We start from the raw sequence: 21637 nt of genomic DNA on the forward strand, positions 1-21637 counted from the left end.
ACTGCCCCGAAAAGAATCTATCCTTCACCCCCCTCTGATGAGCTGATTGATCTGTTTTTAGAATGCAGACAGTGGCCTGATAACCCTAATAGGCCACCCGCTTATAGCCCGGATGCGCAGGCAGGGGGAAGTAGATCAGGAGGAGGAAGTGAGGCAGAGGATAACCGAGGTGATCGTACGGACACCACTCCCTCTTCCTCGGGTTCTGGTAGGCAGACGCCTCCCGGGACCCCTTCAAGTGGGTCCACGCCCCAGTCTGACATGTCTGATGACTTAAGGGAAGCCCTTGCCCTCATAACCACTGGGGAAGCGCTTATGAAAGAATGGCAACAGACAGCACACGATGAAGACATAGATTGGGAGTTAAAGCAAATTGATTGGGAAAAAGTATCCCCAGAATCCCCGTTACGACGGTTGTCAGGTACAATAGCTAAAATGAGGGAAATGATGACATCACCAAGATATGAATCCCTTCTGAAAAGTTGTTCTCCTATCTCTCTTGCCTCCGAACCTGATGCTGTAGCCTTCAACACCCGCCATAAGACTTGGCTACGCAAGGCTAAGAAAATAACCACCCCGCCCGAAACCGTCACTAATTTTCCCCTCCGGCAGTTGCCCTCGGGCACAGGAGGGACAATGATAGTGCATGCTCCCTGGTCACCAGGTGATCTTTACAACCTTATTGAAAAATTTCCAAAAATTAGGGAAGATCCCGTTAAATTTCAGGAGCAATTGGAAATGATAGCTAAGTGCTATAACCCCTCACATGCCGATATGGAACAGCTGTATCAGCTATAGTGCCCAAAGAAACCCTTACCCGCCTCTATGCTAGGGCAAACTGGCCAGCTGATGCTGACCGACTGTCAGAAGCTGACTATATCCAAAGAAGGACCAACCTAATTAATGAGGTTCTTAATGTATGTCCAAGAAAAACGGACTGGACCAAAATAAATGCCTGTAAACAAAGTAAGGGAGAAAATCCGGCTGATTATATGGAACGTATAAAGCAAGTGTTTGAAAGACATTCGGGGATTACTAATGCAGAACAAACGGCCACACAAGCTATAGTGGCGGCCTTTGTGCAGGGACTCTTGCCAAAGGTAGGAGAGCAGTTAAAGGTTAACTTAGTGGATTGGGAAGGTAAAAATCTGGAAGAAATTCTGGCAGCAGCACAGCATTTTCACAGGCAGTTAGAAAGAAGGAAAGACGAAACAGAATCTAAGCTTATGGCTTTGCAGATCCAAAGCATGCAAAATTTTGCTGGCAAAGGGCCCAGGCGAAGAACAAAACAGGCTGTGACTAAAAATCCCCTGACTGATTTCAGTTCCACAGCCTGCTTTTCGTGTGGGCAAGAAGGACATTGGAAACGCGATTGTCCCCAATTAGGGAAAGACCAGTGTAGGTATTGTAAAAAGGAGGGACACCTTATTAAGGATTGCCCTACGCGACCTCCTGGACAGTTTCCAAAACAGGAGGGATTGCCCTTTCCTGCTCCACCAGCCCCAGCTCTTAACTACTAGGAAAGCCAGGAGACTAATAACATCGTCGTCGCCCCCCTTGTTCATGTGGACCAAACTGGTCCAACTGTTTCTTGTCTAATAAATGGTGTCCCTACCCCTTGCTTGGTTGATACAGGAGCTTCTAGGTCTACCTTAAGAGCACAAGATTTCTCTACTGTACCTCTTTCCACTGAGGTCGTAACTGCTGTGGGAGTGGGAAATACTCCCATTCCCCATCCTGTGTCATCTCCCCTATCTATATCTATCGGTCCCCTTTCTGCTGATCATGCTTTCCTTCTCAGTCCGTGCTCCCCTGTAAACCTTTTAGGAAAGGATCTGTTGTGCAAACTTCATTGCACTATCTTTTGCTCTCCAGACGGGGTCTTTTTAGAGGTCCCTGACCCGGCTCATAATGAGGTTTTAGGTCTACTCCAAATTGATCCAGCCTCAGATCGGGAACCCGACCCCAGTCCTTCCTTGTTGCAACAGGAACTACTGGCAAGGGTACCCCCTTCACTGTGGGCTGAGCATGCCAACCAAGTAGGACGCATTTGTTCTGCTCAACCTGTCAAAATTCGTCTCAATCCAAGCAAACCTCTTCCTAGAGTCCGGCAATATCCCCTCTCTCAGCAAGCTGAGGAGGGAATTCGTCCGGTTCTTTCTGCTCTGCTTAAACAGGGAGTCATAGTTCCGACAGTGAGTGAATGTAATACTCCCATTCTACCTGTCCGAAAACCAGGGAAAAATACCTGGCGATTTGTACAGGATTTACGTGCTATTAATGCTGCTGTCCTCTCAACTTTCCCGGTGGTTCCAAATCCTGCTACTATTCTCTCTTGTATACCTCCCACTGCTCAGTACTTTTCTGTGATAGATTTGTGCTCTGCTTTCTTCTCTATTCCTATTCATGTGGATAGCCAGTTTCTTTTTGCGTTTACTTATCAGGGAGCTCAGTATACTTGGACCAGACTACCCCAAGGTTATACTGAGTCCCCTACTATCTTCTCTCAAATCTTAAAGAAAGATCTGGATGATATCTCTTTTCCAAATGGGTCTGTCCTAGTTCAGTATGTAGATGATTTGTTGCTTGCTTCTGACTCTTTGGAAGCTTCAAAAGCGGATACATTGGTTTTGTTGCAAGCCTTAGCTCAAAAGGGTCATAAGGCTTCAAAAGAAAAATTACAACTCTGTCTCCCTGTAGTGCATTATCTGGGTCATGATATTTCTGCAGGAAAACGCGCTTTGTCTCTTTCGCGGGTGCAGGCAATTCAAAAAATCCCCAGGCCAATTACAAAAAAGCAGCTTAGGGGATTCTTGGGAATGGCAGGCTACTGTAGGCAATGGATTCTGGGTTATGCGTCTCTTGTACGGCCCTTACAAAATTTAACTCTTAATAAGATCTCTGATCCTATTCCCTGGCCCGTGGAAGCAGAGGAAGCGTTTCAACAAATCAAAATCGCTTTAACTAAAGCCCCTGCTCTCGGTTTACCTGATTATAAAAAACCATTTACTCTTTTCTGTCATGAAAGAGAAGGCTCAGCCCAGGGTGTTCTCACTCAAACCCACGGAGAAAAACACAGACCCATAGCCTACTTTAGTTCCTCATTAGACCCGGTAGCAGCTGGGCTACCCCCCTGCCTCCGGTCTGTTGCCGCAGCTGCAATCTTAGTTGAAGCCTCCGCCTCCCTAGTTCTTGACAGTCCGTTAACTGTTGCAGTTCCTCATGCTGTCACCGCTCTCTTAACTAAAGGCAAAACACAGCATCTTTCAAATTCCAGACTCACCAAGTATGAAATGCTTCTTTTAAATGCTGCAAATGTTACTTTGGCTAGGTGCCCAGTACTAAATCCTGCTTCTCTTCTCCCCACGGCAACCGATGGGGAACCCCATGATTGCTTATCTGTAACTGCTGAATTATCTGCTCCTAGACCTGATCTGCAGGATATTCCCCTGCAAAACCCAGAGCTGATTTATTATGTGGATGGTTCTTGCTTAAGAAATGCGGAAGGGCAACTAGTAGCAGGCTATGCTGTATGCAATCAACAAAGTGTCATAGAAGCATTCTCCCTCCCTTCAGTAAAATCGGCTCAAGTTGCTGAACTGTTTGCCCTTACTCGAGCCTGCTGCTTGGCAACCGGAGTGTCTGTTACTATTTACACTGATTCTAGATATGCTTTTGGAGTAGTACATGATTATGGGCAACTGTGGAAATATAGGGGATTTCTTACTTCTACTGGAGCCCCTATTAGCCACGGCCCATGTGTCAATGCTCTTTTATCTGCTTTACAGTTACCTTCTGCTATTGCTGTAGTTAAATGTGCCGCCCATAAAAAACCCCATGACGATGTTACTCGAGGAAATGCACTGGCGGACGCCTCCGCCAGGCGAGCGGCCCTTTCCGGGTCTCCGGCTCCTATCGAAATATCTGCTCTTTACATATCCCAGCCCATCCCTTCAGTTGACTCCTTACAGGATCTAACACTCATACAGGAGTCAGCATCAGAGGATGAGAAAGATTGCTGGAAACAGTTCGGGTGTTCCAAACATCCAAAGGATGCCTTGTGGTATGCTCCAGACGGCCGCCTGGTGGCACCTTTGGCTATACTTCCAAACCTTGCCAGGCTAGCCCACGGGTTAGCCCATGTAGGCAAGGAGGGAATGATTGCTTCTGTATCTAAGCACTGGTATGCTCCAAAGTTTACGAGCCTTGCCCAGCATTACTGCCAAACATGCCCTATCTGTATGGCATATAATGGTGGGCGACCGGTTCGAACCACCCAGGCAGCACACCCGCCACCCTGGGGACCGTTTGTAAACATCCAAATAGACTTCATAAATATGCCTAAGTGTTGTTCATATGAATACGTGCTTGTGTGCGTATGCATGTATTCTGGGTGGGTGGAAGCTTACCCATGTGCTAAGGCAGACTCAACCACTGTAGCAAAAAAGTTGCTCAAAGAATTTATTCCTCGTTTTGGTATCCCTGTCTCAATTAACAGTGACAGAGGAACCCATTTTACAGGTCAAATCACTCAACAAATCTGTAAGGCCCTCCATGTGGACCAACGTTTACACTGTGCTCACCATCCTCAGAGCGCGGGAGCAGTGGAACGGAAAAATGGGGATCTAAAAAACAAGTTAGCAAAACTGTGTGCGGAAACAGGCCTCAAGTGGCCAGATGCACTCCCTCTGGCATTAATGCAAATGAGAAACACTCCCATGCGTAAGCATGGATTGTCTCCTCATGAGATTCTCATGGCTAGACCAATGAGGATGCCAGTATCCCCGCCTCTGCCCCCTAACTCCCAAAATTTGCACCTCTGTGATGAAAATGTACTAGAGTATTGCAAAGCGCTAATGAGACATGTTAGATTTATCCATTCACAGGTCCAAAGTGCCCTACCCGATCCAGCTGAAACTGCATGCCATCCTTTGGAACCTGGCGACTGGGTTTGCTGTAAGGTATTCCAACGAAAATCCGCCTTGGAGCCCAGGTGGAGAGGTCCATTCCAGGTCTTACTAACCACCCATACTGCAGTGAAGTGCCAAGGACTCCCAAATTGGGTACACGCATCTCAATGCAAAAAGGTAACGCCTCCTTTGGATCTCCCCGGTGCCCCGCTTGTTCCACAGCCTCAGCCGGCAACGTCAGCAGGTGAACTTGAGCAAGAACCCAAGTATTGCCTTCGAAGTCGGCAGGTCGTATAAAGCATCATGACCGATCCACAACCCAAGATAAAACAGACTGCACGAGTGCGGAAATGGCTATTGCCTTCTCTCTGTTTTATCACCATCTTAATGTTTCTCCTGAACATTTATGACTCTTACTTACTCTCAGTTGCTGCCCGAAAGACTACTTCACTGCGCTTCCTGTCAACAGTCAAGCCGAAAGTGAAAATAACCACTCCACACTACCCAATGTGTGGGATCGCAGCCAAGGGAAAAGAAAAATTCACTCCTCATTCTGCTTTGTGTAGCAGACAAAACCTTGCTACCGAACAAAGAGGAAGAGTAAAAAGGTCTCAGGAAACCTCCACCGTTAAACCAAAGACTCTTACTATAGAGGACGTTAAAAATTGGCCATGGTATAAAAGACGTTACGTAATGTGGTTATGCAACATGGTCTTGTGGGATACACTGGCTATTGGGATTTATCCCTAGTGCAGGTCAATGCCGCCCAGGTCAGGTCCCCTGGCCATGTCACATTATTCCAGAATTATTAGACCACCCCCACACCTCCCCTGCTCCCCCCACGGTCCCTCCTCTGAGTAATCCACCCATAGTAACCTCATCCATTAATATCTCGGACAGTCGTACCCCTCCTGAGCCCCAGACAGATCCATACTTACCCAAAACCTCGACTGTTAGACAGTGGCCTAGGCCCTCTTCCACTGGTAATTTGTTTTCTTACTGTCTAACCAAGTTAATTTTCTCCTCGCAGGGTCAGGTATATGAACCATATATTAAGTGGAATGCATTTGGTATGGTGTATCTTAGTTATCGTAATGTAACCTCTTATATTAATTATACAGAAAAGCCTGACCAATCTAACATTTTCATAGATACATGGAACACTAACCATAATATAAATCTTGTACTAGTCCCAGGTACATGCTGGCCTCTTTATGGTAAGGGTCCCGAATGTTTTGTAGTCGCTCATGCCACCATAACTAATGTCACCGTTAACAAAATGTGTTTAGACACTGTAGGGTTTGTTTGTGCCCAGGACATTCCCATTACTGCAAATCTGTCCTGTACATTGCTTCAATATACCCCTTCACACTCAATTGATATCACCCTGGCCAAAAAAGGCATTCAGGTTCAGAACCAACAATTATGGTATGAGCCTACTGAAAACCCTCATTTATCAGGGTTCAGATGGACAATCCTAAATGCTACCTTGGGGACTGTCCATTTCTCCATACCCCTCACCCATTTCCAAATTACAAGTACTTATTCTAATTGCTCTAAGGGTGCTGCTATACGCCTGTTGAAGCAACAGGCTAGGCTTGCAGAGAGTAAAAAAGAAGGGATATTGTTAACACTCTGCTGCATGGTGCTAACACTGCAGCATCAGCCTGGACTCTATACAAAACGCAGGAACATGAAAGTCATCTGGGACAATTAGACCAAGCTCAGGGGTTTATTTCCGGGGCTCAAATTACTGAGGAGAAGGCCGGTATAGGCGCACTCCACACTATTTCGGCACTAAACGTTGTTACCCAGACCCTACTTACCCAAATGATCCACCAGGTTGCTACGTCAGGAAAGGCATTGCAGTGGGATCAAGCATGTTCAGAAGTACAGGACTATCTCAATACTATTCTTTTCTCTTTACGTAAGGACCTTGAACAGCAGCGCTGGCCCACTGCCCTTACTAATGCATCTGGTATCCCCCTCGATTTGTGGCCATGGAGGCTTACGTGGAAGTTCTCTAAATGGAGATGTTGGCGCTCACAATGTTCCTTCCGGGCTTATGGACCCGTGAAAGGATTTTGGGCCCCCACTTACCGTGTCCTTCCAGGCCCCTGGGGTGGTTGTTTGTGGGACTGGGAAATTCATCGAAATGTTTGGGAAATTAAACCTCCTGGCGGTCCTAACCGCTTCTTAATTGGTGCCCCGGCCATAGCCCCTGACCTTTGGAAAGGTCTAGGTGATCTCTGGACCTATTGGCCTTTGCAGCCCCCGCAACTACAATGCTTTAGAAAACTACACCCAGGAGAGGTAGTAACTGTTCACCACCGAGTATGTTGGGAAGGCCCTGGCACTTTACAAGATCTAGCTTCCCATAACTTACTGTCTGCTAACAGCAGCTGCGTTCATGTTAATTCTTCAATCATACATGATGTGGCTTTTAATCTCCACACTAGCTCAGGCATTCACAACATTTACTGGCCCGCAGAAAAAGACTATCAGGTTTATTTAGAATTCCAGGTTCCCTTCGACTGGACCTCTGTTGTCCCTGACCGATTTCACTCATTGCTATCCCTCCTACCAGAAATTCAATCTATTTCACATTTACAAACCCAAATTCACTATTTAGAAACTGTCTACCAGGAAGCTTTAAATGCCCTTCAAACGGCTCATTTAGTCTCTACCCTCTGTGTTAAAGGTGATGTTCTGTGTCAATTCACAAAAAGTTTTCAATCACCCCAAAAACACCCTTGGTATGTATGGCTTCTTTTCACCATTGGTACAATTGCCTTTGTATGTATTTGCTGTTGGTGTTGCTGTAATTGCTGGGCGCATTGTACTTGCCCTCGTACCCCTTCCCGTTCTTATTCCCCTCCACGATTGGTTTCTCTTCACCCTGTCAGACCCGAACCGTATTACACAACCACCAATATCAATAATGATATTTGTGTTACTTTCAGAACTAGTCTCTCTGATAACATTCAGACCCCTTCCCACGCTCCCCAGGAAGGGAACCCTGGCCAAGAAACAGTGGATCAAGAAACAATCGAACAAATTGCCCAGGAACTTATGAATATCCCCCTATCAGATATTGATGAAGTGTTTGCTGATGTGGGGGCCCACTAACAGCAAACAAAGGAGGGAATTGATAAAGAAAAATAACCCCAGGCCCAAAAGCCAGGTCTTAATCAAGCTAATAATTACATCAAGACAGTAGGCCTCAATCATACTAACATATAGTAAAGTAAGAAAAGCTGATTTTCCACTAACTCTCCTGAGGCTCACTCTCTGATTTCTCTATACACTACTATTATCACACTATTATGCTATTAAAATGCTGCCTTTAAGGGATTAAACTAATATAAAGTCCCTTGTATTACTACTGAAATAGACTAATAACTGCTAGGTCACTATAGTTTATTAAGAAGCTTGTGCACGCACAAAAATAACCCCAATGTACTTGGCCAAAGGAACAAACATGTATTTTTGAACCCAAGTTCCTCAAATTTTGCTTGGGAGCACAGCTGCAGAAACCGCAAGTAGGTGGACACCAGGTGCCAAGATCCTGACAAACAAAACAACCTGTAAAAAGGGGAAGTTGCAAAGGGCAAGCTTGCAAAATTAGCTTATTTTATATGTTTTTAGGAAATGGTGTCATTGTATTAGCCAAATATGGTATATTCGGATGCATAAGTTCATATGCTAATGTGCGGTTTTTGGCTATATAAACCCAGGTACCACTGCTGTAAGGTAGAGCGACTTCCCCTTGCTAGGGGACTTTGTCGTCTCTCCCTGCATATATGCTTGTATTCTCTGATTAATCAATAAAAGAGCCTCAGGCTGTCTGATCAACTCAACTGAGTGGTGGTCCTTTTCCACGACATAACCATGGAAAGGAAAGAGAATTTCTTTGATTGTCAGATGTCCTTGTAGTCAATAGAGCAGTAACAATTTACAGCAGCTCAGGATCTGGCCCTGAATCGATAAAATGGAATTTTATACAGAAGCAAACCACGTACCAACGATTTAATAAAAATAAAAAAGCGACAAATTCTGAGGCTAGATATCAGGACCTGATTACGGCCTGGAAATGAGAGAAATTGAAATACAGGTTTAAAGTGACCCTATTACTCTGACCAAGTGAGTATTCACCCACGAAAGCTCATGCTCTAATACGTCTGTTAGTCTATAAGGTGCACACACGACTCTTTGCTGATTTTACAGATCCAGACTAACACGGCTACCCCTTTCATACCTATTACTCAAAACATAAACATCTTCTATGAACAAACTATTGCTTTTGTAATCATATGACATTTGCATATATAGAACTTTAATGGCTGTTTGTGAAGTGCTTTGGTATCCTGAGTTCTAAGGACCCACTTAACATCCAACAAGAGTCTCCTTATTTCTATGCAAATAAACAGAGAAATTTATGCTGAAGGTCACACAAGGAGTCAAGCGCAGAGCTAGAGCTGAAATTACATAGTGCAATTTCTCACGCCACGTGCTACTCTCGGAGTTAAACATTCTTCGACTGAATTATAAGACAACATTAGTAAAGAATTTTATCAACATCATGTAGTGCAGGGGTTCTCAAACTGGGGGTTGTGATGTCATTACAAGGGGCGTTGCGAGCTGTCAACCTCCACCCCAAACCCCGCTTGCCTGCAGCATTTATAATGGTGTTCAATAGATTTAAAAACGTGTCTAATTGATTAGGGGGGTTTCACTCAGAGGCTTGCAATGTGAAAGGGGTCACCACTAAAAAAGTTTGAAACCCACTAACATAACATTTTTGGCTTCCTAATATGCAACTTACATGAAGTGCTGGATTTGTAATGAAAGAGGGTGCTGGGCTGAAGCAATTAGAGGCCACGTCTCAAGCAATTGTTTTACTTTTCTACTTGATTCAGCAAACCTAGAAGCTGCAGTTTTCAGAGGTGCCAAGGCATTTGGGACAGAAGTTCCTGTTGATTTTCATTAAGAATTAGGCGTTTAAATCCCATAGATAGCTTTGAACAATTTCACATTCAGCTTTCAGGATAGGGGAGTTAGGATGAAACTTCCGCAGTTTTTGTCATATTATGTCACTTCTGTCTTCTTCTGTATTCTGTAGCAGAAGGTACTTGGCAAGATTTCAGACAGGAAAATCAATTAGAAGAAGCTCTGGTCTGAACCAGGCTGGAAATTTCTATGTTCCTACCTGCACTAGTAGCAATGTAAGACGCAGATTGACAGCTAGGATAAGTTAGCCTGGACCCTTGAACTCAGTTGAACTTTGCCCCTATCTACCGCCTCGTGATCTGGCTCTTAGTATTAGAACGGCCATACTGGGCCAAACCAACGGTTCGTCTATCCTCCAACAGGGACCAATGCCAGGTGCTTCAGAGGGAGTGAATAGAACAGGCAATCGTGAAGGGATCCGTCCCATCATCCATTTCTAACATCTGGCAAGGAGAGGCTAGGGACACTTAAGAGCATCGTTTTCCATTCATTTATTAGCAAATATTGCTGGCTCAGAAGCTTTAGAAGGCAAAGTGCCAGTCTGTCATTCACAAGTCAAGTGGTTTTTATGCTGAGGTTACATCCTCTCAAGAAAATTAACATTAGCAAACTTACCCCTGCCATCCTTTGTACAAACCATTTGTAAAAGGGAACAAAAATCCCATGTGTGCGTGATAGAAATAGACTTGCATCTATTGACTTTGCTTTCAGTATTTTTCAGAGATAAATAAAGTTACTCAGGGCATGGAGGAAAAGAGCTGCGACAGTGAAATGCAGCAGTGCAGAGTAAAAATAAAACAGCTGTGGCAGGCACAGCAGGCGTAGCAGGAGGCACAGAGTTAGTTTGGGGGAGGCTCCACAGATATGTCATTTCTATAAGGAGGAGATGAGGGCATAGCCTTCCTCTTGAGCTCCTCTTATACCATCGTGTTCATAACAGATAGCACAATACTGCAGAGCAGTGCAGGTCCCATGCTTTCTGACACACATGGTTGGCTCGCAGGTTACCAGGGTGGTTGAAAAACGGCTGCAAACCTAGTAGGATGCCCATGAAACGAACCTGCATCATGTAACGCCAAGGCTCCCCAGACGAGACATTGAAATCTCCTCCCCAAACACCCCAAAATAAACAGTGGGATAGCCATTGTGCACTGTTCTCTGTGCCAATGCAAGAGCTGCTACTGTGGATGTGCTCTTCTGATACAAGGAACAGAGAGTGGAAATGCAACAGCACTATATTTACAGCAGCAGTATGTCAATGTAACTTAAATCAAGTTAACTTTGTAGTGCAGACCTGGTCTCAGGTGCCAAGCTCACAGTGATTTCACTAGGAGTTCACTACGGAGATCTTTGAACTTGGGCCACGGTGGTTGGTAAATAAGGGATGGAGCAGAAAGGAAAAGCAGGAGGCTGCTATTGTGTTGCAGAATGAAGTTAATGGGAGTAAGAAGAGGAGCACACTGCAAGAGACAGAAAGAGCACAACGTAGAGAGGATATATTTCAAGGGTTTCAAGAAGATCTACAATGAATCATTGGCTCCAAGGTGATGCATTTCAGAGGAGAAGTTTCTCGTTCCTCAGTACAGCTGTAGAGTTTGACAATCAATCCTGTTTGCGACCATTTTAAGAGTCTATTCCTCCTGGGCGAAACATGGCCAACCCTTTCCATAGCAGTACCCAGGAATAAGGGTATCAACAACCTTTGGGATAGCCCCAAGAACACCTGTATGGCCTTTGGTAGCCCCATGGCCTACAGTAGCCATAACCTTTACCACAGCAGCCCCCATAATGGTAGGGCTTATAAAACAATTCATCACTAAAGTTTTCGTCAAAGTCATCTTTCTGAGTTGGTGGTAAACCTGAAAAACAGAGCAGAGAATAGAATCAATATAATGCATGGGGATCAGTGAAACAAATAGGTCACAACTCAGTTACTATGGCATTGGAGGCCCTGGGGAGACAGCTAGATAGAGTGCAGGGAAATGATGATCTAGATCAGCGGTCGGCAACCTATGGCATGCGTGCCAAAGGCGGCAAGCGATCTGATTTACTGTGGCATGCTGCTGCTGGTCTGGGGTCCCCGGTGCCAGCCGTGCTCAGCAAGCTGCTGGCCTGCATGGATGGAACCCCTGGCCGGCAGTGGGCTGAGCGGGGCCAGCGGCCGGGACCCCGGCTGCTGGGGATCGATGGATAGAACGAAAGACCAGCTGCAGGCTGAGCCACTCAGCCTGCTGTCAGTCTGGGCTTCCATCCACCGGCCCCTGTAACTGTAAAATGTATTACTGGAACGGAAAACCTTAAATTACTGCGAATAAATGAAGACTTGTCACACCATTTCTAAGAGGTTTCTGACCCCTGACGTAGATACTCAGTTGCTGGCTACGTGTTGCCTCCGAGTTTCCTCCTCCTAATCCTCTTCTTCCACTTACTCTTAACCTCCCTCTCAATCAACCCCTCGATTCCCTCTCAATCCCTATCTCTGAAATGTACTGTCCGTAGATTAAACGTATGGTATAGACCATTTCTACCTTGCATGAATGAGATATTTATTCCCTTTTACAAAATGTTTATACAAAGTATGGCAGGGACAAAGCTCATAATGTCAGTTTTCTTGTGTGGATTTGGCCTCAGCAGTCTGACCATTTCTCTCCTTAAACAACTTGTGAGTCAGAAATATCTACCAATGAATGAATGGCAAATGAATATTCTTTTTTCTGTACAAAAGTCTAAGAACCAGACTGTGAGATGGATTAAACCAGCTCAGTTACACTGACATCAATGGAGCTATGATAATTTACCCCAGCCTAAGATCTGCATCTAACATTGCTACCTGCACACATAAGAACATAGAAACTGTCAAACTAGATCAGACCGGTGATCTGTTGAATCCGTTGTTACGTTTGAGTACTAGCCACTTCCAAATGAAGTAGAGCACTGAGATGGCCTTTTATGGAAGAAAGCAGAGGAGTTTCTTCCCAAAATGGCCCAATGAAAGCTGCACTATGAGATTATTCAGACCTACCAAAGGGATTCCAATTTCCTATCTCCAATGAGGAGTCATAGCAACTCAGTGTCGGAAACATATAGGTGGCTCTGCAAATCCCACCCTTAACTTCTAAAGCTTGAATCTGATAATGTCTTCTACTTAACAACTACACAAAGTTATGAAAGAACTCCTCACAATTGCTAAGAATCACAGAGTCAACATACAAGATTCAGACCTGAACTGGAAACATTACCAATGTGACACTTCCATAGTTATCAAGAGATTGTTTGAAATCAGACTCACCCAGGTCAAGGCCTAAAAACCACTTCAGACTCCCTTCAGCCTTCTAAAATAGCTCTTACCAGAGACTTAAGTTGACATAGACTTTTGCACTAACCTTATGCACTGGGGTGAAGTTCGTCATCCAGGATTAGAAATACAGCTCTAGTTATGTCCCTCATGATGTAAGATTAAGGTGATCATCATGGCAGAAGTACACAGTGCTATTTATGGAAGGGCTGCTCACTGTTTGTGGTTAGGGTCAGTGGCATAGTGTTTTATAAAGTCTTGGAGTTACAACCTTGAACCTATATTGCCTCAGCAACCACATCTCCCTCCGTGAGCAGCTAAGAGAAGTGAGCACTTATGGACAGCGTGGCTAAGAGAGCCCAAGTTGAGGGCAGGAGATGAAGAAAAGGCACCATTGACCAAACATGAGACATCTGTGGAATGAGTTTAGGTTAAGGCAGCATCTCACCCGCATGCAAATCGAAGAGCGTTTCTTTGATTTTCACGTGTCCTTCCAGTCAACGGAGCCGGAACAATCTACAGCAGCTTATGATTTGACCCATAATCTACACATTGGATTTTTATGCAAAAGTGAACCTCGTAGCTGCTTTGAATAAAAATCAAAATGTGACTGGAAATCATGACCTCATTAAGGCCTAAAAATGAGAGAAATAGGAATACATATTTTAAATGACCCTTTTACTCAAAGCATGGGCATCTTCTACGAATAAGCTGTTATTATTGTAATCATAAGACATTTGCATACATAGAACTTTAATGGCTGTTTGTGAAGTGCTTTGGTATCCTGAGTTCTAAGGACACCACTTAACATCCAACAAGGGTGTTATTATCCTTATTTTCTATGCAAATAAACAGAGGTCTGTTGTGCTGAAGGTCACACAGAAAGTCAATTGTAGAGATAGAACTAAAAGCACGTACTCCCATTTCTCACGCCAGATGATACTCTCTGGCTTGAACGTTCTTAGACTGTATTACTGGACAACATTAGTCAAGAGTTTTGTTATTGCCATGAAGTTTCTTTGGTTTCCTAATATACAACTTACATGAAGTGCTTATATTGTAATGAAAGAGGGTGCTGGAGCTCAAGCAATTAGATGCCAAGTCCCAAGCAAATGTTTACTTTTGCGCCTGATGCAGTAAACCTGGAGGTGCTGGGCGATGAACTGCCCAGCCCAGAGGTGCCGAGGGTCAGCCCTGGCACAAGTTAAGTGTAATCATTACCGCTTACACAAGTAATGATTACAGAAACTCAGTCTTCTTGTTTTGTTTGACGAGTTTCTTGGTAAATTCTCTTCCGATCTAAGCATAAACAACTGAATTGGTGGTTTAGGATTATGAACTTCAAATTCTAATTCATTTATTAAATACTGAGGGATAAGAAACTTATGTTTATTCCTGCGAAAAATCCTGCTCTTATTCTCAAGCAAAATCTTAACTCCAGCCTTGTTTTCCTCCCAACATTTCTCCACCTCTGCAGTAGTTCTCAAACTATTCAATGGTGACCTCTTTAACATAGCAAGCATCTGAGTGCAACACTCCTAATCAATTAAAAGCGCTTGTTTCTATATTTAACACCCTTATAAGTGCTGGTGGGTAAGCGCGGTTTGGGATGGAGGCTGACATCTCACTCCTCCCCATGGAATAGCCTCACGACACCCTGAGACATCCTGACCCCCAGTTTGAGAACCCCTGTCCGACAGCACTGTGGACCCTTCACCTGTTCTGTAGACATTTCCTGAGTATGGGCTTATGAATTGTGCCAGTGCAGTGTGTTACTCTCTATTTCTATAGTGTAGCCAATGATTTCACTTTATTGTCCATTTGTTGTGTGATGTTAGGATTAATCAATATGTTATATTACATATATTCATTCTATGTTAATTAGAGTTAACCTGTAGGTTTATAAAAGTATAAGATTGATCAATATTTAGAGAAATCAAGTATTAGACATGAGGAAGAGAAGCTGAAATGCAGGAACCCATAGGTTGAGGCCTGTAAGACTTTAGCTTACTTACTTTAAGCATTGGAGACATGAAATGATGACATAAGCCAATGCCCGAGAAATAACCCAATGCCCTAATATTACGGGAAAAGTGGTACCAACTGGCAATATTGTGAAAAATTACACGGAAGATTAATATTAGATCCTAAAAATAGTTTAATGGCACATCTGTCTCAGACATGTCTCTTGTACCACGGGATACAAGTTGTGCATCAGAGCTAATGAGGATAAAGGGAACTTACACAGCCTATAGAAAAGTGGGGTCCCTTAGGTTTCCAGGGGACATAGACCAATAAGAGAAAGGAGGTTGATGCTTTTATGGTCATGCAGAATGTAGGTATAGACAGAATCACATTATAAAAAGGGAATGCCCAGAACAGGAAAATTGAGCTCCCTATGGGAGACTCCAGCTGGAACCATCCATTTACTCATGATCAAGCCATGAAAGACCCATCAGACCCTAACACTATTGTTAAGGATGTGAGTATAACTATAGTTGTAACTTGCGCATAGGTCTGCATAGAATTTCTATATGTTTGGGTAATCATAACTTCAATTGTAACTTTAATAAACCTTATAAAATAGACTAGACTTTGTACTGGTAAATGTCTGTGCGGTCACTACCCTTGGGGAATGTCCACACTACCCGCCCGATCGGTGGCTAGCGATCGATCTATCGGGAAGCAATCTATCACCTCTCATTTAGACATGATAAATCAATCCCCAAACGTGCTTCCCGTCGACTCCAGAACTCCTCCAGGGCGAGAGGCGGAAGCGGAGTCGATGAGGGAGTCACGGCTGTCGATCCCGCACTGTGAGGATGAGAGGTAAGTCGATCTAAGATATGTCAATTTAAGCTACGCTATTCTCGTAGCTGAAGTTGCGTATCTTAGATCGATCCCCCCCACAGTGTATACCAGGCCTTGGTCTTTGTGTTTTCCTAGAGACTCTAACTGTGAAGCAAGTAACAGAGGTGACTTTCACTCTGTTATGCTTGAAACTGTAGCCACCAGAGCCAAACCCACGGTGGTATAATAGCACATTACAAAAATCACTTTAAATAAAATAAGAGGCTACAATAGAAACCACAGTTGCCAATATTCACGTGGTAAATAAGCACCTGAACTTTCAAATAAGCCAAAATTCTAGCCTATCCCATTTCAAAAAAAGGCCAAAACAAGCCAATCTCTAAGAACCCTAACGCTCTATGTTACTAGATCCCCACTGGCATGCAGTCTGGGACTCTGGTGGGCCTGCTGTGCACCTCGACTCATTCCCGACATTGCCCTTGCTTGCCTCTTTTTCCTGCTTCATCCCCACCCATCCCCTGCTTCCCAGGAGCTGATAAAAAAAAAGAAGCTACAAGCTACAACAAGTAACATGCTGCAGGACAAAAACTAGCCAACAAACAACTCACAAGCCAATTAAGCCAAAACAAGCCCAATTCCTCTGGGGGGGGGGGTTAGGCGGGTTTGACATGTCTGATAGAAACACTTTCTCATGGTGGTTTTCAGTAGACTCTTGATAAGGACTAATATCAGAAGAGCGTAACAAGTTATGGTTTGGTCTTTCTTCTTGTCTCTGCATTTCCTTTCTTTCCTTAATATTGGGTCAGTAGTGAGAATTTACAGAACAGCAACCTGAAAAGAAGAAATTTCACAGTACATCTCTTAATCGTATCTTCAGAATTGCAATTGTACACTACCCATGGAGAAACTTTAAAATTGCACACTAGCTGTTCTCTCGGCCAATTATTTTCTTCATGTACGAAGAAGGCAAAGTGGATCAGAATGTTATCTAAAAGGTCATTGTTTCTGCTTAAGTTGGAAGATGATTCCTCCAGGCACCCACCCAACAAAACAAAACACACTAATCATGATTGATTCTCCCTATGAATTACTCTGTACTTAGAGAAGGTGGGTGAACTAATATCATTTATTGGGATACAGATTTTTGTAATACTTCTTCCTCCAATGAACTCACACAGGAAAATGGTAAAAGACAAAAAAATCATATCGTTTGTGTGTGAACAGTAATCACATTCGAAAACTCCGTATGTGACCTCTCAGTTGTCATCTTCAAAGGAAATCTGCACAACACCTTGAAAAGATGAGTCTCTGAGCTTAAAGTGATAATCGTGCTGGACACTTAAAATCATGGCCTGAATAGAGACACTGGATATATGACTTATTACAACAATGTATAATCCAGTAATGGCACTCCCTCCCAGCTTTTTCCCCCTCTGCTCTTCTCCCTATGACTGGAGAGCTGTTATCTGGTCTGTTCTCTTTGAAAGGTTCCTTGAAACAGATGTTAACTATTTATTCTAAACAATCTATTCCACCTTCCATTTAGCTGTGACACTCTGAGGACATTTCCCACATTTGAAGAAGAGCTCTGTGTCAGCTTGAAAGCTTGTCTCTGCCCCCAGCAGAAGCTGCTCCCATAAACGATATATTGCCTCACTCACTTTGTCTCACTCATATGCTGGGACCAACATGGCTACAACAACATCTCTTCTTAGTGACCTATTTAGAAGCCAAAAATGTGAAGGGTCCAGGAAGGTTCAGGATCAATGGTAAATATGTAGCATGTGTTGTCAAGAAAACTGGGTTTTATTTGCCCTCTATCTGACCTTCATTTTAATCTGCCCTCTGGTTCACTGCATAAAAAACAGGCATGATAACACATGGAGAATGCTCTATTTCCTCAGGGCTCCAGGTATCAAAGCGCATCACAAACACTCATTAAGGTTTTTCATATCCAAAGCAGTGGATTGTTATGGTATTATGATTTGATACTGGAAGACGCCCTTCTATTGAGTAATAGACTCACTTTAAAAAAAAAAGGATGTCAAGGTGACCATGTAATTCCCTTAATGAGATCACGATTTGTAGCTCAGAATTTGGGACTATTTGATTGCCATGAAAAAGAAGCTTTGCATTTCTTTTTATTATACAAATTCCTTTTTCAAATTTAAGGGCAGGAGATCAAGCACCATAAGTCAGCATAGCTCTATAGAATTCAAAGATGTTCAGTGCTTCTCAATCAACATTAGATTCTTCCCCCTTGCCTGGTGAGGGGAAACATTCCGTGAAGTGATGTTAAACTTCAACATCTTTCTCATAATAGCAGACAAGATTCCTGCAAGTGAATGGTCTTGCAGCATGTCCAAAATCTGGTCAGTTTATCAATTTTTCTGAATGTATCCAATGGCCTTGGCCAAGAAAGCCAGATCGCTCTATTTCCTTTATTTCATCTGGGGCTTTATCAATTCTATTTTCTTCTCAAATCACAATAGTCTTGGCTATTATTGGACGGAGACACATTAGCATAGCCGCAAATGTTCCACAGTTTATCTCAAAACCTTTGTATAAGATGGTCCTGCTTCCTTTCACCTACCACGACCCCTCACCTCCATGAAAGAAAAACCCGGTCGGAGGCAGCACAGTGAACTTCTGCCACGATGGTCACCCCGATCTCACAACACTGGTGACATAAATAAGTGGATTAGGAACTGAATTTCTAATTACCAAAGGGGGAAATTCACCTCTTAGCAGATCTCCAGCACAAAGGCCTATTCATTTTTTAGGTCCCTGTTAACACCTCTTTTAGAAGCTGAAGTGGGACTTAAATGGCTCAGAGACCTTATACGTCCTTCTTCCAGGGCCAAATTTCAAATCATAGAGCCTGAGAAAAAACCTACCCAGAGTAATGACTCCCATTAACTTCAATGGGCATTAGATCAAAACACTTAGGTGTTCAGCCTCTGCAGAATGCTCCCTCCCTCCTAAGACTTGCAGGAAGAATTGGGCAATGCCACCTACACCTGCCAACATGCTTTACTAGGACCAGAGGCGAGTCCTCTATCTAATGGCAGATTTTGCAACTGTTACACCTCTGACAATCTTTTGCGACAATCTGAGTCACTGGAATTATGCCAGGAATGAATGTGTCCCATAAAGCTTTTCAGATGAAGGAAACCTATAGGTTGTCTTGTGCATGTCAGACCATGTGAGCTTGAGAACACATGGTAATAATCCTGAAAACAAATAATATCCATTGAAGGAGTGACTTGTCAGCATAATATGTTTTGTAAATAATTAGCACCTTAAGCAAAAGGGTGTCTTGTATTCTCCAGGCAGGCTAAGAAAGTGTATAAAAGCACTTGCAACTGCCGGTTCATTAACAACTTCTCTTGACTTATCCTCTTCAGCGACTGGGGTAAGTCCCATTTGTCACAATCTCTCTAGAGCTATTGCGATGTCGTGTTAGTGATGGTTTCATTTAGGACTGAATCTTGAACATGACTTTGTGATTATTAGCACGGTAAAGGGGTTTCACTGATGCATTCATGGTTTAGAAGTAAATGCTTCAATTTTCAGAGGTGCTTAGGCATTTGAGACAGGAATTCATGTTTACTTTCATTAGGAATTAGGTATTTGAATCCCATCAGTAGCTTTCAATAATTTCATAGTCAGCTTTTAAGTTAGAGGAGTTAGGATGGGTACTCAGCAAGATTTCAGACAGAACAATCAATTAGAAGGAGGTCTGATCTGATCCAGTATGGCTACCGCTATTTTCCTACCTGCTCTAGTAGCAATGTTAGATTCAGATCCAAAGCTAGGGAAGTTAGCCTAGACCCTTGATCTCAGTTGAACAGTGCCCATATCTACCCACTCAGCGTCTGGCTCTTAATGTTTTGTTTTGAAGAAAGTATTTTAGAACATAAGAATGGCCATACTGGGTTAGACCAATGGTCCATCTAGCCCAGTGTCCTGTCTCCCAACAGTCTCCAAAGCCAGGTGCTTGAGAGGGAAGGAACTGAACATGTAATCCTGAAGTGATCCATCCCGTCACCCATTTCCAGCATGTGGAAACAAAGACTGGGGATATTTAAGATATTTTCCATTCATTTATTAGCAAGTATTGCTGGCTCAGAAGCTTTAGATGCCAAACTGCCAGTCTGTCATTCAGAAGAAAAGGGGTTTTCATGCTGAGGTTAAACCCTGTCAAGGAAATTAACATTGGCAAACTGGTCCCTGCCATCCTTTGTACAAATCATTTGTAAAAGGGAGAAAAAATCCTTTGTGCATGATAGAAATAGTCCATAGAAGATATTTATTTTGCTGTCAATATTTTTTAGAGGAAGGATTGAGAGGGAATCAAAGGGGCTGGCTAAGAGGGAGGTTAAGAGTGAGCGGAAGAAGGAGGCTAGGAGGAGGAAATAAGAGGCAACATGTATTAAGGAACGGAGGGTCTGGGTCATAATTTCCCTGAGCATTGAACCTTTTACTCTACTACCCTAGTGCATGATGTTGACTCTTTTCCCTCCTGTGTGTTTCAGATTTACCTCCAACACTGAAAGATGATTTTCGACGAAAACTTTAGTGATGAATTGTATTATAAGCCCCAACATTACAAGGGCTGGTATGGTAGAGGTCATGGCTACTGGAGGCCATGGTACTACCAAAGGCCATACGGGTGTGGTTGGGGCTATCCCAAACATTCTTGGTACCCTTATACTAGGCCTTGGGGCTGGGGGTACGGCTATGGAAAGGGTTGGCCGTGTTTCGCCGAGGAGGAATAGAGCCAGAACGTGGAAAGACCAGAAAACGTTAAGCAAGATTCACAGATGAGTTATGGGCAATGGGTCTGAGAAATGCAGAGTGACCCCAACTCCCATGGGAGCTGTGAGTGCTCAGCATCTCAGTAAATCTGCCCCATATCTATATTGCCTAGGTTACATTCGATGACTGTTTCCTCTACTGTCTTCTATACGCTCTGCTTCTTCTAGAATACTCTGTTTGAGAGTGAATCTCAGTTTCATGAAGGCCCCTTTACATTATGCTTACACAGTAACTGAAGCAGGCTCCTTATAACGCTGTCAGAAGAGGTCTTAGTGTCAATGAGAATCAAGCCCTACCTGTTCTAGTCCTTTCATGCATATGTGCCATTTGTTTCTGCTTTCAACTTCGTTTTATATGTTGTTTACTGGAGAAGTAGTTTCATCCTTGGCTTTAGTTGTGCTTTGTCTCATTTCATTCTGACTGTGATGGAACTAATACCTTAAGATGGTTGCAAAGAGAACTTGATTGGGAAAATCTACAACTGTGACGAAGAACGAAGAACATCTGGTGTGAAATGCATCACCTTGGAACTAATGATTCATTAGAGACCTTCTTGATACCTTAGAGATATTATTGTAATTCTGATTTCTTTCTGTCGCTTTCTCTGCATTTGTCTTCCAAATCACATTAAAATGCTTCTGAATCATAATATCCTTCTGCGTTTCCTTTCTGCTCCATTCCTTATTGACCAGCCACCGTTGCCCAGATTCACACAGCTAACTTGGTGCCTAATGTTACTCCGGAACTGAGTGGTGTGATCCCCCAGAATTTCATCAAGCTAATTGCAATC

General features: G+C 43.5%; 1 long non-coding RNA gene across 3 annotated transcripts in view; it reads left to right on the forward strand.

The window, feature by feature from the left end:
* The window catches only part of LOC127037872 (uncharacterized), a 113169-nt gene extending 91737 nt beyond the window's left edge, over positions 1 to 21432 (forward strand). For all 3 annotated transcript variants that reach the window (XR_007770493.1, XR_007770494.1, XR_007770495.1), the window contains exon 4: positions 21114 to 21432. This is a non-coding gene — a long non-coding RNA (uncharacterized LOC127037872). The remainder of the gene's footprint in view (positions 1 to 21113) is intronic.
* The last annotated feature ends 205 nt before the right edge of the window (positions 21433 to 21637 follow it).

The sequence above is a fragment of the Gopherus flavomarginatus genome, chromosome 20 (assembly GCF_025201925.1).
Source record: "Gopherus flavomarginatus isolate rGopFla2 chromosome 20, rGopFla2.mat.asm, whole genome shotgun sequence".
NCBI classification, from domain to species: Eukaryota; Metazoa; Chordata; order Testudines; family Testudinidae; genus Gopherus; species Gopherus flavomarginatus.